The sequence below is a fragment of the Diorhabda carinulata genome, chromosome 5 (genome assembly GCF_026250575.1).
Source record: "Diorhabda carinulata isolate Delta chromosome 5, icDioCari1.1, whole genome shotgun sequence".
NCBI classification, from domain to species: Eukaryota; Metazoa; Arthropoda; class Insecta; order Coleoptera; family Chrysomelidae; genus Diorhabda; species Diorhabda carinulata.
The window spans coordinates 4,409,953-4,432,347 of NC_079464.1; the positions used below are offsets into that span (position 1 = coordinate 4,409,953).

At 31.8% G+C, this 22,395-nt stretch overlaps 1 protein-coding gene across 1 annotated transcript in view; it reads right to left on the reverse strand.

Moving 5' to 3' along the window:
- LOC130894451 (uncharacterized) overlaps window positions 1-22,395 on the reverse strand; it is a 692,198-nt gene that overhangs the window by 395,418 nt on the left and 274,385 nt on the right. The window lies entirely within an intron of this gene.

Consider the following 22,395-nt stretch of genomic DNA (forward strand, 5'->3'; position numbering starts at 1 on the left):
ATTTGTTTTTATTGAAACTTTTCTCTTTATCCGTGATCATACCAGTTCATTCTGGTTTAGTTAGTTCTTCTCTCGCAGAACCTGGTAGGAACTTAACATTCTTTGAAATTGGGAAATTCTGTAAATCTAATACTAATATACAGTTCTCGGGAAGAAGATTTATCATTTATTCGATCCGTTCTTTAAAAACATCAGCATACATGTCTTTATGGTAATCATTTGTACTATAATTATTATATATCTTTTTCCTGTTGATGGATTTGAACCAGTGGATGAACTATTAGAAAAACCCCATCTTTGACTTGTAACAGTTTAGTATCGATAAACTTTATTTGATATATACTTCATCTAAATAAGATATATTCTCTTTTATAGTCCTTTCTAAGACTTCCTGGAATGCTTTTAGTGTGTTTCGATTTATTTTCGGTTTGGTGACATTTTTTTTGGTGCAAACTGAAAATCTAGGGTCTTTATCCATTCTCAAATATAATTTTGTATCATTCTTCATATTATTGTCCAGTTTTTCCTCAATTGGAAATGATTTTGTATGTTTTCCCGACTAATTTTATAACTCATGTTTCATCTTATTGCATCTGCTCTTTTTTACACTTCAAATTGCAAAAGCAATGCTACAGATGCAATTTTCTTGCACGTTGTATTGTATTATATCAAACGGCCTTCTAGAATACACAATTTACTACATGGAAAAATCTAAAATCCTATTGTCTATATAAACTTTAGATTTCCTCGTAGTGTAGTTTTTTAATAAGGTTCTTGATGTAATATTTGAGAGATTTTTATACGGATTTTTGGCATTATAACGGAAAACTGAATAAACAACATTAAAATTTTTCAATTTTCATTCTGAAAGTTGGCTGTTTGGCAAACGGATCTGCAATCTCCTATATGAGATTTTACATTATATAATCCATTGCGGAAAATCTAAGTGCATATACAATCTTATTTTTTTTTCTATTTTTATAATCAGATATTATACAGCTTGTCCTTACAGAATTCTAACCCTCGTTCTTGGTAGTATAATATACTATTCTATACAGGATGTCTCACGACGAGTTAAAACTATCTGTATATTGCAAAATACTTGTAGTAAAATCAGTTCTATCGGAAGTCGACTGTAACACTCTGTATGCCGATACATTTTTGAAATCTACGTAAAATTTCGATATACTTTTGTCTGAAAACTTTTTTTGGAAAATGGATACTTTTTGAGTTATTAATTTTTTTGTAAAAATTTTGACCGTTTCAGACACTTAGAAATTATTTTTTTACGAAAATACCCTTAAAGATATGAAAATGGTTTCTACTCGGTTGCTTTTAGCAGGACTAGACGTATTTGAATCTATGTTGAAAATGTTTTGATTCTATACAGGGTGTGTATAAAAAGTGTTCAAAGTTTAACTTCATATATATCAAATTTCTTTATTTTTTTAAATAGAATTTCCCGGTTTTTTCTATTTTAATTCATTCAGGGTTGAAAAATAAGGCAAATTCATGTATACTTTCCTATACCTTAACCTTACCGTTGTATAGATATCAAATTTTTTCTGTGAATTTTTAGAAATGCTAAAATATAAAAAACCGAATGTTTTCATTTTAAAAAAAAATAAAGAAATTTGATAGTTAAACTTTGAAAACTTTTATACACACCTTGTATAAAATAAAAAAATTTAAACATAGATTCAGATACGTCTGATCTTGCTAAAAACAACCGAACAGAAATCATTTTCATATCTTCGAGGGTATCCTCGTAAAAAAATAATTTATAAGGGTCTGCAACGGTAAAATTTTTCATAAAAAAATTAATGACTCAAAAAGATGGAACCGGAAGTTGTCCATCTATGAAAATATTTTTAACTCGTCGTGGTATACCCTGTATATATATGAATTGAACTAATTTAAAATCATTTTGTTCAGAATTGGAGACCAAAATTTACCAACATATCTATATAACTCAATGTTTGTTGCTAAAGTGAAACTCGTCAATGTTTACATCAATTTTTTTCAGCTTTTTAGTTCCTAGACCTTTTTATATGTTTTTCGTCATGATTTATCTTGAATTTAGTTACGAGAAACTGTAAGACATAGGTCGTGAAGCCGGTCTTGTCCGGTTATAATCGAATGTTAAAATTTGGCCAATACGCCGAATCCTTTCATGTTTTTTTATAATATAATATCTTCTTCTTCTTCTTCTTATTTTAAGACTATGTCTTGTGTTTTCAAAGAGGCAGCCTAAGTTGTGACTCCGAGGACCAGCTCTCATACCAGCGCTTTGGTGGTCTTCCAGGCGGTCTACTTGTATTGGGTCTCTCTTCCTTCACGATTTTCGCCAGTCGATCGTCGTCCATTCTATTGACATGATCTCTCCATGCTGTTCTTCTAGTTCTGGCCCATCTCATTATATCCGGAACGTCACACATTCTTCTAATTTCATTGCTCCTTATTATGTCTCTTGGTGTTTTCCCTGTGATTGACCTTCACATAAAGGATGATTAAGATGTTTGATACCGTCCCAGAATTGTTAATAACGAATTGCCTCAGAGATCTGTATCAGCTGTGAAAGCTAGAGCTGCTACCGAACCTTTAAACTTTCCAGAAATATATACACAGAGGACTATCAAAGATATCAAAGAGTATCAACACTGATATATTGGGAGGAGTGTCAATGAAGACCATTATTATGACAAAAATGGCGAAAGAAAAAACACATACATTCACACAAAAAATCCGGATGTTTATTTCAAAGCAGCAGCCGAAACTGACATCCCTAATGGTTCGCAATTACGAGGAGAGAATCGTAATCACTGACTAGTTTTGACGTTGTTGCGTCTCTTCAGAATAGCGTAACAACCCCTCGTTAAACATTCCTACGACTTCTATCGACATATTCACACTAATTAGATCTTGCATTATTGTCAAAATCTAACGAACCTCTTTTGTTTGTACTGTGGCAATTATTGTCCCAAAAATATTTGTTTAAACTCAAAGCCATCGGGGCAGAAACGATAAATAATTTATGTAGCATTTCCATAAAAAACCACACAATATACAATATTTCCAATTAAGCTAGTTCACAAAGTCCTTAATTACACGGAATCTAGTCATATTAACTCAATCTAGTTCTCCAATCCAAACTAGCAGAGTTTGCTGAAGACACAAGAAGGATCTAAGTTGGAATTTCTGAAATCGTTTGCATCTAAGGCGCGTTTCGATAATTAAATTATCGACTTCAGAGAGGTTATGTTAGGTTAGGTTAGGTTATGTTATGTGTAGGTGTGTGGATTTAAGACGAGAGATGGAGTTGAGTGTGCAGTAAACATTTAGAATACTGCGGAGCTGTTTGCTATCTCAAGAAAACCTTCCTGGTTGAAGTCAAATAAAAAAGTAAGGGGTGTGATTTGATCTGACTCTAGATCAGCACTGTGTACTATGGAAGAGATTCAACTCGATTGGAAAGTCGTACGTGTGGATTAAAGGATATATCGGAATATATGGTAATGGAAAATCTGATCGATTAGTATTTTTTGTTTATACAGGAAAAGACGGAGATACAACAGAAACTACTTTTTTCTATCAAAAATGGTAATAAATCATCACGGAAAACATATATATCAATATATTCACATTCTATAATGACAAATTTGCTTTAGTTCATGTTAGAAGTCATTTAAAATCCTCTATTGTAGTCACTGGTCCAAAAACTCACTTCATTATGGAAGCAATTGGGAAAGTAATCTAAAGCAATTTCAAGGATGACTTCGAAGTTGGAAAGATCATCAAAAGAAATGAACACAGGACTTCTGTTATTTAGAAACCACTAGAAAGTAACGAGAAGCTTCAACATTCCAAGAATTTTCAGGTGTGCCAGAAAAATTCCACTTTTTTAATTAGTGAAACAGAAAACATTTCGTAGATAATCTTTAAATAACTTTTCATCAGTTTCTTTTTGACAGATGATGTTAAAAATATGGCGGAAACTAACAAAAATAAACGTGGCTTTTCCCGAATCAATTCTCAACAAATATCTAGCTAACGGTTATTTTTATTGAAAAAATGGTATCAACAAAATTTGTAGCTTGAAAAATTCTCTATAAAAAACGTTTAATTAATTTCTTTTGTAAAACTAACAGTTTTCGTAAAAAATCCAATAATTATTACATGCATTCACCTCACCTTTGAGACATTGTACATTCTCGAAAAGATTATAAATTTACCCGTTTTTCTTTACTATTAATCTGTTGAGACATTCTTCACTTTTTTTGTTTAAATTTCATTTAAATTATAGTCCGTGTCGTTTTGATCAATTTGACCGTATCCTTAGCGAAATTGCTTACGTGAGCTCACAATACCACATTCACAAACAAAAGGCAACTGGTGGTTAAGTAGATTGTTAATAAAATTAATATGGGACTCAATTCTCGGGCTCGCCTACTTAAATTTTGCAAAGTAACGGTGTAGTATAACATAATATTCTTCTGCAATAATTTTTAACTGGTCACCATCAATTTTATACACGACTGTATCTGATAAATAATCAAACTAGATTCAATATAAATCGAATCTAGAAGAATCGAATAGAATAAGAGAGATTCGAACAGTCTTGATGTCTGTAGATAGTCGAAGAAAGCTGTAGAGGGTCAAAAATGGGTAATTGAGAGTCTGATATAATTGAATAAAGTCAGGGGAAGAGTCAGGAATAAACAGAAAAAATAAAACGCCGAGAAACTTGATAAAAGTCTAAGATATTTGATGAGAAAAATCAACGAAAGTCTTCAACTGCCAAAAATGAAAAAAACAAACAAAGAATGTAAGAGAGGATTCAAGAGAATACAGTTAGGAAGAGACAGCGAAAATCAGGGAAAATAAGGAAGATACAGAAAGTGGAAAGGCGAAGAAATTGAAAAAACCAGTGAAAGTTCTAAAAGAGAATTGAAAAATAGTCAGACAAGTTCAAATATGGTCATAAAAAGTTAAAGATAATTCAAGAGTATAAAGAAGAAATATAAAGAAAATGGAAGAGAGTCAAAAGAGGTTTGAGTGAGTCTCAGATAGCTGGAAAGTGTAAGGAAGGATTTAAATTATTGAAAGAGATACAGAGAATGTGACAGTTAATCGGAAAAAGACAAAGAATATGTGTGGAAAGATAGAAGAAAGTTCTTGAGAATTGAAGAGGAATGGATAAAGGTACAAAATCGAATAGAATAAGAGAAATTCGAAGAGTTTTAAAGAGTGTAGTTAGTCAAAAAGAGGTAAACTCGAAGAACATACTTGAAGAAAGAAAACTAGAATTATAACAAGTTAAAGAAAGCTGTAAAGGGTCAAAAATGGGTAATCTAGAGTCAGAGATTGTCTAATAAAGTCAGGGGAAGAGTCAGGAATAAACAAAAAAGTAAAACGCCGAGAAACCTGATAAAAATTGAAGACATTTGATGTTTAAGAAAAAAAATCAACGAAAGTTTTCAACTACCAAAAATAAAAGAAACAAACAATGTGAAAGAGATTCGAAGAGGATTCGAGAGAGTAAAGCTAGAAAAATACAGCGAAAATCAGGGAAAATAAGGAAGATACAGAAAGTGGAAAGGCGAAGAAATTGAAAAAACCAGTGAAAGTTCGAAAGAGAATTGAAAAATAGTCAGAGAAGCTTAAATATGGTCATAAAAAGTTAAAGATAATTCAAGAGTATAAAGAAGACATATAAAGAAGATGAAAGAGAGTCAAAAGAGGCTTAAGTTGGTCACAGATAACTAAAAAGAGTGGGGGATAGTTGAAGTGATTGAAAGATATACAGAGAATGCGACAGTTAATCGGAAAAAGACAAAGAAAATGTGTGGAAATATATAAAAAAGTACATGAGAATTAAAGACGATTGTATGAAGGCATCAAATCGGAAAAAATTGAATCATAGAAAGTTATTAAGAGTTATGTATAGAGAATCAAAGAGAGATACTGCAAATATCAGAGATAGTTGGAGAGAGACAAGGAAGGGGCGCGAAAAAGTAGGAAAAAGTTATAGGGAGATAAAAGTGATTAGAGAGATGTGGAAATAGCCAAAAAGGATCAAGGAGAGTCATAGAGCCTATAAGACATGCAAAAAAGTGGAAAAGAGCCAAAGAGGGCTTGATTAATTCAGATATAAATGTGAAGATCTAAAGATGATCGAATGGAATGAGATATATACGAAAAATAGTCGAAAGAAGACAAAGAAGGGGCGCGAATAAGTTATAGAGATTCGTAAATAGTCGATATGAGTCAAGGAAACTCTAGGATAAAATAAGAAAGATCTAACATATTAGGGAATAATCATAGAGGGACAAAGAGGATTAAAAAGGATTGGAAAGAGTCAGTCATAGTCATAAAGACAGAGAGTGAGTCATAGGGAGTAAAATAGAGAAGAAAGAGAAACGAATTAAGTCAAACGAGGTTATAAAAAAATAAGAAATACTGTCTAGAGTATAAAAGATAAATTCATAAAAACTGAGTGTGAAAATATACGAGATACAGTCAGAATGGAAGTTTGGTAAAGCAGGGTAAAGTCAAAGATATTCAAAATGTTTTAGATGTAATGAGAAAAGAGAAATAGTAAGTAAAGGTTAGTTCGAGAGAAATATAGAAGCAGTTAAATGGATTCAGAAAGTTATTTATCATATTTGTGGTTTTTTAAATATTAATTTTGTTATTTTTTATACTTCACATATGATCAAAAATCAAATTTTTATATCTTATCGCTATGATGACATGTAAATTTGACATAATTATATTTGTCGTGGCTCTTAAAACAATTTGAATACTTTAACGACCTATATCTCAAAAACGGATTATTAGAATACGATCCATCATATTACAATGTAAGTAAATAAAGATTATATTGAACGTGAGCTCTCGAAATAATTTTATAACTTCAAATTTTCCGCAGAGCTGTCTGCAGTAACTGTAAAATAGGTTATAACTTGGAATTTGTGATCGGTAGTCCATCGTACGAAGTAATTTGAAGTTTTAAACGAGCCAGAAATTATTTTGAAAGTGTATAATTACTTTAGTTTGAATTAAGATTATATACACGAAGCAATTTTGTATTTTAAACGAACCTACAGACTAAAGGATGAATACACATCGTTATCATATGAGATAACAACTCTTGTGTCTACAAATTCTTATTCAAACTACGAATATATCAAATCCCGTATAAGATCATTGTTAACCGCGTCAGTGACTCTAAATAATTACGACTTACGTTAAAGCTAAAAGTAAATAGAATTTCGGTTTATGGTAAGAACAAGAAACTTGGATGAAAATAAAATAAATACGTCAAATTTCAACCGCCAGATAATGAACAAACAACGGGAAAATTCGTACTATAGTATATCATTAAGATATTTACAAGTAGAAGAAGAGATAGTCGAAAAAAATTTGAGGTTTAGTTAGAATGAATCAGAATAAGATATAAATCAACGTTAATCTTCAACTGACACGTAAAGAAAGTTGGAAAAGCTCAAGGAGATCATTGAAAGACATTATGACGTCTAGGAGAGTAGAAAATGAAGTGGAAAAACGTAAAAACCGAAAAATAATACGAAGAAACTTAAAGAGAGTCAGTTGGAGTAAAAGAGATTGAGAGAACTTCAAAAAACCACTTCAAGCCAAGTAAAGTCTATAAAAATAAAAGGAAATTGAGAATTCTTAAAGATATAAGATAATAGAGAAGAAAGAGAATGTAAGATATCAACACATAGTCATATAAATCCAGTGAATGTCATACAACATCGACAGAGAAAACTGAAGATAATTAAGGAGAAACAAATAACAGTCAAGCAGGAAAAGAGAGAAAATAAAAATTAGATGTAGTAATGAGTACTCTCAGATTTCAGATTGAGTCAAAGAAGGACATAGAGAGTCTGAGGATGCAATAAAATGCAATAACTCGCTAGAAAGAATTATAGAAAAAAACATAAAAAGTTGGATAGAATGAGCTATAGAATAAGAAAGCTCAAAAGAATCAGAAGTAGTCAGAGAATAATAAAGACAAAGTCTAAGAGAATTGGAGATAGTGAGCAACAAGCAAATACAGCCGAAAAGGGTCTGGAGAGGGATGAAATGCGATAAAAAGTTACATAAAATGAGTTAAACGATTAGAAAGAATCGGGAAACGACAAAGAATCCTTGAGGAAACTAAATATAGTAAAAAAAAACAAATAACAGTCACAGGAGCAGAGAGACAATAAAAGAAGAACTCTCAGGATTCAGAATGAGTCAAAGAAGGACATAGAGAGGTTGATGATAGCTAAAATGCAATAAATAGCTAGAAAAAATCAGACATAAAGTCAATAAAAGTTGGATAAAATGAAATAGAGAATTAGAAAGTTGAAAGGAATCAAAAATAGTCAGAGAAAGACAAAGAGAATGTCAGAGAGAATTGTTGATAGTTAGCAACAAGCAAATACAGCCGAAAAGGGTCTGAAGAGGGATGAAATGCGATAAAAAGTTACATAAAATGAGTTAAACGATTAGAAAGAATCGGGAAACGACAAAGAATCCCTGAGGAAACTAAATATAGTAAAGAAAAACAAATAACAGTCACAGGAGCAGAGAGACAATAAAAGAAGAACTCTCAGGATTCAGAATGAGTCAAAGAAGGACATAGAGAGGTTGATGATAGCTAAAATGCAATAAATAGCTAAAAAAATCAAACATAAAGTCAATAAAAGTTGGATAAAATGAACTAGAGAATTAGAAAGTTGAAAGGAATCAAAAATAGTCAGAGAAAGACAAAGAGAACGTCAGTGAGAAAATTGTTGATAGTTAGCAATAAGCGAATAGAGCCGAAAAGGGTCTGGAGAGGGATGAAATGCGATAAAAAGTTACATAAAATGAGTTAAACGATTAGAAAGAATCGGGAAACGACAAAGAATCCCTGAGGAAACTAAATATAGTAAAGAAAAACAAATAACAGTCACAGGAGCAGAGAGACAATAAAAGAAGAACTCTCAGGATTCAGAATGAGTCAAAGAAGGACATAGAGAGGTTGATGATAGCTAAAATGCAATAAATAGCTAAAAAAATCAAACATAAAGTCAATAAAAGTTGGATAAAATGAACTAGAGAATTAGAAAGTTGAAAGGAATCAAAAATAGTCAGAGAAAGACAAAGAGAACGTCAGTGAGAAAATTGTTGATAGTTAGCAATAAGCGAATAGAGCCGAAAAGGGTCTGGAGAGGGATGAAATGCGATAAAAAGTTACATAAAATGAGTTAAACGATTAGAAAGAATCGGGAAACGACAAAGAATCCCTGAGGAAACTAAATATAGTAAAGAAAAACAAATAACAGTCACAGGAGCAGAGAGACAATAAAAGAAGAACTCTCAGGATTCAGAATGAGTCAAAGAAGGACATAGAGAGGTTGATGATAGCTAAAATGCAATAAATAGCTAAAAAAATCAAACATAAAGTCAATAAAAGTTGGATAAAATGAACTAGAGAATTAGAAAGTTGAAAGGAATCAAAAATAGTCAGAGAAAGACAAAGAGAACGTCAGTGAGAAAATTGTTGATAGTTAGCAATAAGCGAATAGAGCCGAAAAGGGTCTGGAGAGGGATGAAATGCGATAAAAAGTTACATAAAATGAGTTAAACGATTAGAAAGAATCGGGAAACGACAAAGAATCCCTGAGGAAACTAAATATAGTAAAGAAAAACAAATAACAGTCACAGGAGCAGAGAGACAATAAAAGAAGAACTCTCAGGATTCAGAATGAGTCAAAGAAGGACATAGAGAGGTTGATGATAGCTAAAATGCAATAAATAGCTAAAAAAATCAAACATAAAGTCAATAAAAGTTGGATAAAATGAACTAGAGAATTAGAAAGTTGAAAGGAATCAAAAATAGTCAGAGAAAGACAAAGAGAACGTCAGTGAGAAAATTGTTGATAGTTAGCAATAAGCGAATAGAGCCGAAAAGGGTCTGGAGAGGGATGAAATGCGATAAAAAGTTACATAAAATGAGTTATACGATTAGAAAGAATCGGAAAACGACAGAGAATCCCTGAGGAAACTAAATATAGTAAAGAAAAACAAATAACAGTCACAGGAGCAGAGAGACAATAAAAGAAGAACTCTCAGATTTCAGAATGAGTCGAAGAAGGACAGAGAGAGAGAGTCTGAGTATGGCTAGAATGCAACAAATAGAAAGGGTTATAAAGAGGAACATGAAGTCAATAAAAGTTGGATAAAAATAGTTGGAAAGAGTTTTAAGAATAGGGAAATAGTTAAAGAGAGAGTCTGAGAGAATTGGAGATAATTAGAAAGGAACAAATAAAATTATAAATAGTCGAAAAAGGACAGAAAACTGAAGATAATTGAAAAGAAATAAATAACAGTCAAAGGGGAGTACAGAAGCAATAAAAGTTGGATGAAGTGAATAAGATAATTATAAAAAGCTCTCAGAATTCAGAAAACGTCGAAGAGAGTCTGAGGATTGCTAGAGTGCAACAGAAAGAATTATGGAGAAGGACAAAAAGTCAATGAAAGATGAATAAAAGGAGCTAGAGAGTTAGAAAGGGCTATAAAAATTTAGAAACAGTCAGGAAAAGATAGAAAAAACTAAAGATAATTTGGAAATAAACATGAGGATTCAGAAAATTCAGACAGAATCATAGAGATACAAAAGGCGTTACAGATATCGAATGTCGAACAATATCAGGCCGACTAAGAAAATCGAAAGATACAGATAAAGTTGTAGGATATCAAAAGAAATCGAAGAAAGTAAGAAAGAGAGACAAATAGAGCGTGAGAAAGTCTGAGGCAGTCAATATTATGAAGTTTAAGAAAATAAGAAAAAAAACTAGAAGTTAAATGAAACCAGAGAGCGTCATAGTCGAATAGAGAGTTAGATACAGGAAAAAAGGATAGAAATAAACATGAGAGGATAAAAAGAGATAGTTACAGAAGAGACTAATAGAAAGTCAAAAAAACATCTAAGAGATACTCTCAGGGAGTCTGAGGAATTCATAGGAAGTTTTAAGAAATTTGATAACTGATTAAAATTTGGAATACATCCAAAAACATGCCAGGGAAAGATTTTTTTAGTACATACTTGCAAAAATTATAAGCAAACTAAGTAATGAATTACTTTTTTACAATATTACATCTACTTTTGAAGGTGATAATAGACTCAAATTTGTCTCTTGATGATTGTTAACTCAGTATATTTTGGTAGAAGGGGTATATATCCCAAGCCAGTTATATCATATTAATCAATTTGGAAGTCAGAACTTCAATTGGGAAACAGAATACTGCTCGTTGTTGATATCAACGTATTGAAACTTGGCATAAGTTTAATTACTTAAGGGGTTGTTATACTCTCGACTAATATCGATAGTAGGCAGTTAATGATATCGTGTTCCCAAACTACACTGAAATAAACAGAACTTTGATGTGGTTCTAACAAACAATTATTTCTTCAATAGATTAAAGAAAAAAACGTGCAAAAATTGATAAAGGTATGTATGATTACGTGAATTGAAGAGGACCAATTTTCAAATTGACGATATACATCTCATAGTTAAGTAGTGGAATGGTTAATATCAATACTTACTATATATATCATCTGATAGAACCATCTTTGTCTGATGGGTTCAATTTCTAGAGCAGTATATACTTAAAACATTACAACTTCCAATTTGCATACACAAAATACATTTCCAAATCGTCACCGATAGAAATATTAGAAAATTCCAGTGAACCGCTTATTTTTTCCAGTCTTTTTCCTAGTTTTCCAAGTACTCAAAGCTTCTAGATATCTCGTTTAGAAAACGAGCTGACTAGGTGCTGATTCATTCTTAGAATTAAAACAGTTTGTACAAATTTTTTGTCCCATATTATAACTTTTCTTATATGATGTATATTTTTAAACCTAGAGTTACCAAAAAATATACAATATAAAGTAAAATATTTCAGGAATACTGGGTGTTGGGATATTCTTTTGAATTATACTACACCGGTATTACAAGCGTCTGCACAGTCGTTTTTGATAATTTTTTAAACTGATTTCCAACTTTCAAAACTTATGATCTGATTTGTTGTGAATATAACTTGAGATCTAATCTCTTTTCCTAGTTAGAGACGGTTTATCATCATATCAACAATCAAATTATAATTTATTTCCGTATAAAAGCGAAATAAAAATCATATGATATCAATGATAATGTACAAGATAATAAAACAAAATACTGTTTCTAATACATGTCTTTATTCAAACAAACAAAACTTTGTTAGTAGTATACTTGTATTTAAAGCGGTTAAGCTGCTCTAGAAGAAAATACCTCCTGGAATGTTTTATAGAACCAAGGGGAAACAAAAAGAAACTACTCGAGTACCATGAGGACCTGTCGGAATGACAAAATGTGGTGAAATGTCTTACTTAGCTAACTATTCGTAGATAAAGATCTATAGAATATATGAGGTAATGCCTAAATAAACTCCTGAAGATGCTAGGTGTAGCAGAGACCAAAGTTCAAATCAGCTTTAAACACTAGACATCTTCAGTACTACAGCAAGAAAATAACTGTAACAGATCTTTTGGGTTACAGTGTATATCACACTTTAGTCATGATCATGGTACCTCGGTTAGTAGTAGGATCATCGCCAAGTCTAACCACAGAAAAGGAATATCGTATATACCAGACGTGTTAAAAAAATGTGGGGTGAAAAAGTGGTATACGCGGGTTTTCAGTCAAACGTTGCTGTTATCTCCTGCGGTTAGGCGTGACGATAAGTCCGTATTCGTTCTAGAACCCGCCTTAAGCATCATTCTCGGTGGTTTGACTTTCACTCATGGTCGTAGCACGCGGCTAACACATAATCAAGCCACATACAGCGTTTGTCTGGATTATATTTGTACTACCCTCGTATTTCATCGAATTATCAACATTATTTCATCAAAAAATTAAGAACTGTCATTACTTGTTTATATTCTAGTAGAAATATATGGATAGTTCAACATGGAGACGGTAATATTTTATTATTACTATTTATACCCTATTGCAACAGATGTTCAATTTTATTTTTTGAATTTATTATTAAATAGGGGTTGTAGCTATCGACTTTTCTCTTCATATGCCGGTGTTTGGATAAAGAATGAGAAAATGTAAGGAAGGGGCGATAATCTGAAAAAAATACGTGGCATGCTGTGTTTTTACAGACTTACCCTAACCTTACTAAAAATTTTTTGTTGGTGAACAGTTTTCATAAAGATAAGTGAAGTTTTATTAGTAAAAAAATTTAGTTAGCTTCTTCATTTTTCATATATTTCACTCATAAAATCTAAATTTTTCGAAGTAAACTGAATAAAATGATTTTTTTATTAAAAAATTATTGTTAATTGACATATAACAAATAAACAAAACCATCAACCCTTCCAAACAATATTTATTATTTTTATCTTCTCCTGAAAATGAAACTTGAAGGTTATGGAACAAAGAAAAAGTCTTTGAGGATCAGATCTGGTGAATGCAGTGGCTGGTGAACCAATTCGAAGTGCAGTTCGGGAATTTGAGCTACGGGGATCACCGAAGGTAGACGACATGGAAAGTTATCTGTACAAAACATAGGATCCAAAAATGTTTGAGCACAACATAAATTTATAACGAATGAGATGGAATCTACAGATTCTACGGTTGATGCTGAACCTATAGAGCTACGGGCTAGTAGAGGAGGCGTTAGCAAAATAAAAGTAGATCACAACATTTTTGAATTAATTACTTTCAGAAATAATATCCAGTACTAATTGAGGATTTTGAGCTGCATCATATAACCAAACCTGAACAAAACTTGAATTCAGAGACGTCCTCAAAAAGTCCACACATAACTTATAGTAAAAGCATCTAAAGATAGATCAAGCAATCACTAAATTTGTAGACGGAATTATAAAATTAGCTTTCGAAAAATCGATTGGAGAGGTGGTCAAAAGTATTTCAAAATACTTTTTTCCTGTGTATATTATTAGAACGTATAATATAATACGAAAAAAAAACACGTGACGTGGCAGTTTATTATCTCATTAAGAGTTCACGAACATCTACGTAATTAAAATCAGGAAATGAAACAATAAAAGAGTCATGAAACAATCAATCATGTTTTCCATTAGTGCAAAGTTTAATCGATCCGTTCATTTTGCTTGGCCGTTCAGAGACGAACCCCCTTTACTTGGGGAAGACGAATGGCTTCGAATCGAATATCACAAAATTGATCTCGTTGTTAAAAATATTTATTGATATATCAAAACCGTCTTTTTCGATGTTTCTGTTCTGTTGGAGATTGATTTTTCCAATAAATGTTGGTGTATCATCGAGAATTGGTCGATAAAAACCTTTGCTTCGAGGTACTTCTTGGTGGAACCACCTCGTGTTCAGTTTTGGGTTCGTATGTATCGATTCATGATTCGTCTTACCAATAATATTGGTATTTTGGGTATGAGCTGGTTCTTTTGCTGTCCACTGCAATTATCTGAATGAAATGTTATATCCTTGTGAACCCCGATGGTGTCATTGTTTTATTTATATCAACCCTCACAACATCGCCTTAGAAAAAAAGTTATATGATATACAATAATTATCTAAATTTATCATTAGCTTAGACCGAAAATTGTAAAATTGAGCAGCTTAGAAAGAAACGATAGAAAAATAAATGAGTGAAACATTGAAGGGAAACTGGAAGTGAGGAAGGGCGGAAAGGTCGTTTGAAGATGCCTCTATGACTTCACTATGTCAAAAGGTAAACAATTTGCTGTGAATAGGGGAGTTCAATTCAAACCGAGTGACGTGACGACCCGTGAAATCTCATATTATAGTCTATGTACCTTAAAACTTTCTTACTTCCACTTTCTGATAAATTTTCATTTTGATCGATGTTTAAAGCTAACGTTAACATTTTTTTCCCTCGAGACGTCATCATAATGATCAAACTGAAAATGAGAAACGTTTATTACTAATTAAATTCAATTCATAAAGCTACATTCAGTAAAAACGTAAAACATTAGTTTTTTTACTGTTTTACCTAACCAAAATAAACCTGCACATTTTCAATATAAGCGGCTGACTTTTTATTGAAACAGTCTCACAAAATCAATTGATCGAAAACCATTTTGTATGAGGGAAAAAGCATTATTGGCAATAGCGTCATAAGTCAATACATTTCACAAACTGACTGTGCAAGAACGTCATAAATCAGAAATAAAACAGAATAATAAGCTTTTCATTTCCCATGCAATACTGTCCTAAATCCAATTACAATCCAATACATTTTTTATACAAAAATAAGAATGGAAATTGTACTTACCTTTCGTCCAATACTGTGTTCTGAAGAAATAATCCACTTTTGCACTAAAAGGCACTGATATTTCTTCCTTAACCACTCAAGACCAACTGGCTTGTGACGCTCTTGAAATAACCAATGATGGAATATTGTCAAGTATTGAGTTAAGAATATGACGAACTTGGAAGGACATACTACTCTTTCAGTACAATCAGAAAATAGTCATAACTCGAAATTACCGATTTTTGAGATATGACGTTGTTGAAAGAAGCTATATATGAAAATAAGAGATGAATTTCATCAAGTTTAATATCATTTATTCCAATTTACAAGCTTTTCTCACTTAAAACAGAAAAAAATCTAGTTTAGAAAATTTATATCTGTCGTAAATTCAGAAACAAAAAACAAGAGAGGAACGAGCAATGCATACCATAAAATAATGTTTAATATGAAGAAAAATTCCGCAATAATTTTGATATATGATATGAGTCTGTTCTTTAGGAATCGTTCTATTTTGTGGAAAAGTATTTCTGTGAATAACTTAGAGCAACAGGGAATGCATACCGTACACAATATGTATATGTTATACGATTTGAATAACAGTTTCATTTCTCAAAACAATGAAATTTTGTCCAACCAAACGGTGCACAGGTTTTAGATTTTAGATATCCAAAGAAATAAAAGTAGAAGTTAGTCAAAGAGTAATTAATTATTCTGGAGATTTCTGGAATTATTCTAAAGATCTGGAAAGACGAAATCAATCAATCGACTAAGATTAGAAGAAGAAAACGATTGAAGATTAAGTGAGGTAGTTAATTGAGGGTGAGATCGGAGCTTGGAGAGGTAAAGCACAAAAGCAAATGTCTTGGAAACAAATATCTCACAATAGACCAAAAGATGTACAGTCGTTAATGAACGCTACGAGGAATAGTTTGACTTTTTCAATGGTGAACTTATTCATAAAGTGTTGTCATACGAGTTCTATTTGTTAACAGATACTTTAAACATTCTATTTGGTCAAAAAATGAAGTCAAAACAACAGCAATTTGACGATCAACTCGCTTAGATTTTTGATCATGAAGCACCAATCAGAGTCTCCCTATTTTGCTGGTTTTTCGAATTCAATCGTGGTCTCACTTCGCTACAGGATGAATTTCTTGAAGGTGGACTGCTGTGATAGGAAATATCAGTAAATAAATCTCATAGTTAGGAAAAACAATAATCGACTTTATGGATCTTTCAAGACGAGCCAAATACAACAGAAGTTGTTTCAACACGAAGCAAATAGTCAACTGTTTTTTTTTTTTCGAACAGGTTCACCATCATTTGTTTACCAGATGTGTTTATAATAACAAAAACGTTTTTAAATAGTCAAATAATCGAAATGATTGCCCCACAGTCCTTGTTTAGCACCATCTCTAAACTAAAGTGGAACCTCCGGGCATGTTATTCAGGGTTTTGTCTTTTTTGAGTTTTATTCCTCCTGAAGTTCCAAATTTTCATAATAGTCCCATAAATCTAACTTCAGCCTCTTGGTTTTCTTCAAATTTATCATTTTTTCGTTGTTCTCTTAATTTTTTTATTCCTTTCTCTAGATCGGCTTTAATAGTTTTTTTGGTATATAGGAAAAAAAACAACATATCTACCATGTGAAGCATAACTAATAAAAACTTTATTATAAATCTTATCTGAGAAAAGAAGCAGCCCTCAAGCTGTGATTTCCATTCAAAAACCAGCGTCTGCTACATCGTTATACTCCATATTTGAATATCAAATCTTCAAACTGGGAATTAACAATACAAATTAAAGCTCGAGGATATGGCCGTGGTCATACTTCCACGATAATTTCACCTCAGAGTCCTTAACGGCGTCGTAATGTCCTTCGGACTCTTCAAAATTAATGAGGGCTTTTGTACTTCTGCACTTAAACTTTATATTAAATTGTTTTGCGACTGGATACTTCAAATTTAGAAACTTTGATTGTTTCAACGTACGGGTGCGGTTTGAAATAAATCAAATTATGAACGACGACAGTTCTATAAGTATTTAGTCTCACACCTCGATAACTACAGTGATTCATTGTCGTGTAGTACATTCTTCATCAATATAAAAATCCATAGATAATTTAAGAGAGAATTATCTAAACTGATTCCTTTATTTTTATCAGCTGGATCTTTTCAATTCAAACGAGTGCATTGCATGATTTTCAGTCACTTTATCGTATACTATTGATTAGCAGTATTTAAACAAGGCAAGCAAGGGAGTGCGTGTGTCTGGTAGCCATTTTTTTACAGTTTTTGATATTGAAAATCAGCTTCCGGAATTTTAGTACACTATAAATCAATTTAGGGGGTCGAATTGGACAAAAACGAAACCCAAGTAGATACATAACCAAATTTAATTTTTAATGCTACGTAAAAATGTTTAGAATGGACGCTGAAATTATAACAAATGTCTAGAAGTGACTCAGACAAAGAAAAAAAAATCTACAATCGACTTAGATGAATAAAACCGTGTCTGGAACAAAGTTGATGCAATTGGAAGTATCTAAAATGATTTAAACACTTTAAAGCTGACTGGATTGTCAACAATTTATTGTAACAAACAAAAAATAGTCTCTAGAAACACAAACGGACTTTCAAAATGTCTAGAACGGCTATGAACTCTATAATCTGTCTAGAATCGTTTTAAACGGACGAAAAATTATCTAAAATCGACTCAGATGAGCAAAAAGTGTCTAAAATTGACTCAAACATATAATAAGTATCTATAATCGACTCCAACGAACAAAAAAAGATCTAAAATGGGCTCAGACGGACAAAAAAATTGTCTAAAAATAATAGAACACAATTAATAGTCTCTAGAATTGGCTAAAACTAAGGAAGAGTCTCTAACATCGACTCGAATAAGCAAAAAACTGTTTAGAAAAAGAACAAAATACAATAAAAGTGTCTAGAATTGACTAAGACAAACAAAAAGATGTTTAGAAGCGAATGCAACGAACAAAAAAACCTAAAATCGACACAAACGACAAAAAGTGTCTAGAAAGAATCAAACACAATAAAAAGTGTCTAGAATTGACTGAATTGACTGAAGCAAATAAAGAGATGTCTAGAATTGAATCGAACGAACGAAAAGGTCTCTAAAATCGACTCAAACAAATAAAAAAATCTTAGAATTGAATCAAACGAACAAAAGGGCTCTATAATAAACTAGAACAAACAGAATGGCTAGACAAAAATGGAAAATAATTAAAAATGTCCAGAATTGACAGACACAAACAAAATGATGTATAGAATCGAATCGAACGGACGAGAAAGTTTCTAACATTAAATCAAACGAAGAAAAGGTCTCTAAAATCGACTCGGACGTAGAAAAAAGTGTCTAAAAAGAATAAAACACGATAAAAAGTGTCTAGAATTGACTGAAACAAACAAAAAGAAGTCTAGAATCGAATTGAATGAACGGAAAAGTTTCCAAAATTCAATCAAAGGAACAAAAGGACTTAATCAACCAGAACAAATTAAAAGTGTCTAGAATTGACTAAGACAAACAAAAAAATGTTTAGAATCGAATTCAACGAATAAAAACCTATAAAATCAACCAGAACAAAAAAGTGTCTAGAATAAAATGGAAAATAATTAAAAGTGTCTAGAATTGACTCAAGCAAACAAAAATAAATCTAGAATCGAATCGAACGAAAGATAAAGTCTCCAAAATTGAGTCAAACGAAGAAAAGGTTTCTAAAATCGACATAGACGTACAAAAAAGTGTCTAGAAAGAATCAAACACAATAAAAAGTGTCTAGAATTGACTGCAACAAACAAAAAGAAGTCTAGAATCGAATTGAATGAACGGAAAAGTTTCCAAAATTCAATCAAAGGAACAAAAGGACTTAATCAACCAGAACAAATTAAAAGTGTCTAGAATTGACTAATACAAACAAAAAAATGTTTAGAATCGAATTCAACGAATAAAAACCTATAAAATCAACCAGAACAAAAAAGTGTCTAGAAAAAAATGGAAATTAATTAAAAGTGTCTAGAATTGACTCAAGCAAACATAAATAAATCTAGAATCGAATCGAACGAATGAAAAAGTCTCTAAAATTGAATAAAACGAAGAAATGGTCTCTAAAATCGACTCGGACGTAGAAAAAAGTGTCTAAAAAGAATAAAACACGATAAAAAGTGTCTAGAATTGACTGGAACAAACAAAAAGAAGTCTAGAATCGAATTGAATGAACGGAAAAGTTTCCAAAATTCAATCAAAGGAACAAAAGGACTTAAAAATCAACCAGAACAAATTAAAAGTGTCTAGAATTGACTAAGACAAACAAAAAATGTTTAGAATCGAATTCAACGAATAAAAACCTATAAAATCAACCAGAACAAAAAAGTGTCTAGAATAAAATGGAAAATAATTAAAAGTGTCTAGAATTGACTCAAGAAGAAAAGGTTTCTAAAATCGACATAGACGTACAAAAAGGTGTCTAGAAAGAATCAAACACAATAAAAAGTGTCTAAAATTGATATATAAAACAAAAATATGTCTACAATCTAATCAAATGAACGAAAAAGTTTCTGAGATCGACTCGAGCAAACAAAAAAAAGTTTCTAGTAAAAATAGAAGACAATTAAAAATGTCTAGAATTGACTGAGACAAATAAAAAGTTTGTTAAAATGATAAAATATACTTAAAGGAGTCTAGAATTTAATCAGAAAAACAAAAAGTTGTTCAGAATCGCCTCATACGAATAAAAAAAATCTAACACAAATTGAAAGTATCTTGATTTGATTCACACAATAGAAAAACAAACAATCTAGAGAAAGTTTCTCTAATTAATGTAGATAAACAGCTTCAATTGGAACTTCAACGTGAAATATTGATTCCATTCTATTTACAGTTTAAAATTAAATCACAACTTCCAAAAAACTAAGAATCAATCTCTAAGAAAGGTTCAATCAAAATGATACATATTCCTTTAAATCACTAATTCCTAACAAAAAATTATCAACTGATACAAATCTATTGAGAGCCTAAACTCGAAAAGACTCTAATCAAAATGGCACTATCATCTGTCGCGTAAGTAGAGGTTGTAATGTCAGCAGACCTCGTTAGTGGTTTGGCAACCATGTGCTGCTTTTCCTGCGATAACCGAACTTCCTGTTGTGTTTTCGTCGAACAACCTTTAAGAAATGTCGTCGGATAACTCGATAGTTAACCTCATTTTTTAATAGTACAGTAAACGTGTTTATTTTTTTTTTTTTATAATAAAAACAACTGTAATGTTCAGTATTTTCGTCGCCAGATGTTTATCATTAGGAGCTTCTTTTATGAAATAACAAAATTCGTTTTTAACTTTGATAGTTGTAAAGATAAACAAGCAAAACCGAAAGTGATTTCTACTTGAAAATGAACCTGCGAAGTGTGAAATTGTGAAACAAAGTTACTAGAAGGGCATGCAACAATAGCCACGAGTTTATCTCGAACAGATGCACACACTCAAATCGGTAAAGTAGAGCTTAAAAACAAAAGGAAAATGTGGCGGAAATATAATTAGTTGCGAAGTAAAATTACGCCAACGAATCACACTTCTGCGGGCTCATTCTTTCACAAAGACACTTGTAGACTAGGTGAAAAGAATCGGTATAGGGTACTCGAGCGTTACAACGAATCAGCAACAATGTACAAGACTGTTTCAACCGAAGAGACATTCTATTTAGTTAGGGTAGCGCGGGGCTTAAAAATATAATTTTTACGAAATTTTTTACGAAAATATAGAACGTGAATCGTTACAGTTGTGACGTTAAAGTTTCTTTCGAGTAATGAATAGAAAGATTAAAAACACACAATTTATACATGTGTTTGAAGACGCCATCTTGTTTAGTGAACGTTTTCAGTGAATTTGTATACATGGTCATCACCAATCAATACAAAAGCTAAGCTAGAGTATACCCTGGGTAAGGCTGCTCCTTCGTTAACAAAAGTGAAATATTTGATAGAAGAGTTTAACCCAGGCCGACCAGCATCGCGATGGTCGACCAAATAGATGACGACTCCAGAAATGTTGAAGAAAATTCACAAAGCGTCGAGCTAGCAGACATTGTAGGCATTTCAAAAAGCGTGGTACATCGCGTATTAATTGCAAATTTGGACATGAAAAAGCTGTGTGCAAGATGGATGCCGCGTTTGCTCACAGTTGAACAAAAACATCGTCGTAAATACATTTCCATCGAGTGTTTGGCAATAAAAGAACAATCAAAACAATGGACTGAAAAAAGAAATTGAGTAGTGACTGTTTAAAGGAATATTCCTAACATAGAACTTCACATTCCTAGTTAAAGTGTCCTTAAGGGGATCGTGTTTGAACAAATGTCCAAAAGTTTTCTATGGACGTACCAATGTAGCTAGAAATTGAGTTTTAGCTCTAACAGATGTAGATACATAAGTGACAGGTCTTCTCAAGAATCTAAATAAGCATCAAAACTCAAAAATCACCAATAGAATTCTATTGAAGACATTGGGATCTAAATCTATTCGATTAGCATATCAAATTATTTTTTGGTTGATAATGAACAACTTTTCTATCTAAACAAAGGTCAATAAAGCTTGGTATTAGTAGTCTATTTTTATTCATGGAAGAGTAATAAATTTATGAAGCATTATTGATCCATAGACGTATTGGGGTATTCAAACCAGTAGATAAATTATTTGAAAAAGTCTGTCTTCGATTTGTAATAGTTTTGCATCTCGTCAAAATTAATTTGATCTAAACATATATAGATAGAGAGAAAAAGAAAAGACACAATTAAAATAAAATCGAAATATAAAGTATAAATATTAATTTAAAAGTCCTTTCCAGTAAATACGCCAAATTATTGCGGAATCCTGGAAAAGATGTTAAAGATTTGATTTCAATTGGCAAATGATTTGGCATTTTTTTACATTGTAAGGTATTGAGCTCTCAACTAATTGGTGTTCCTAAGTGGATAGTTGTGCAATGATCTTTCTAAAACTGGAGAAGCGTGCTTACGAATTAGGGAAACGGATTCAAAGAAAAAATCGAAATTT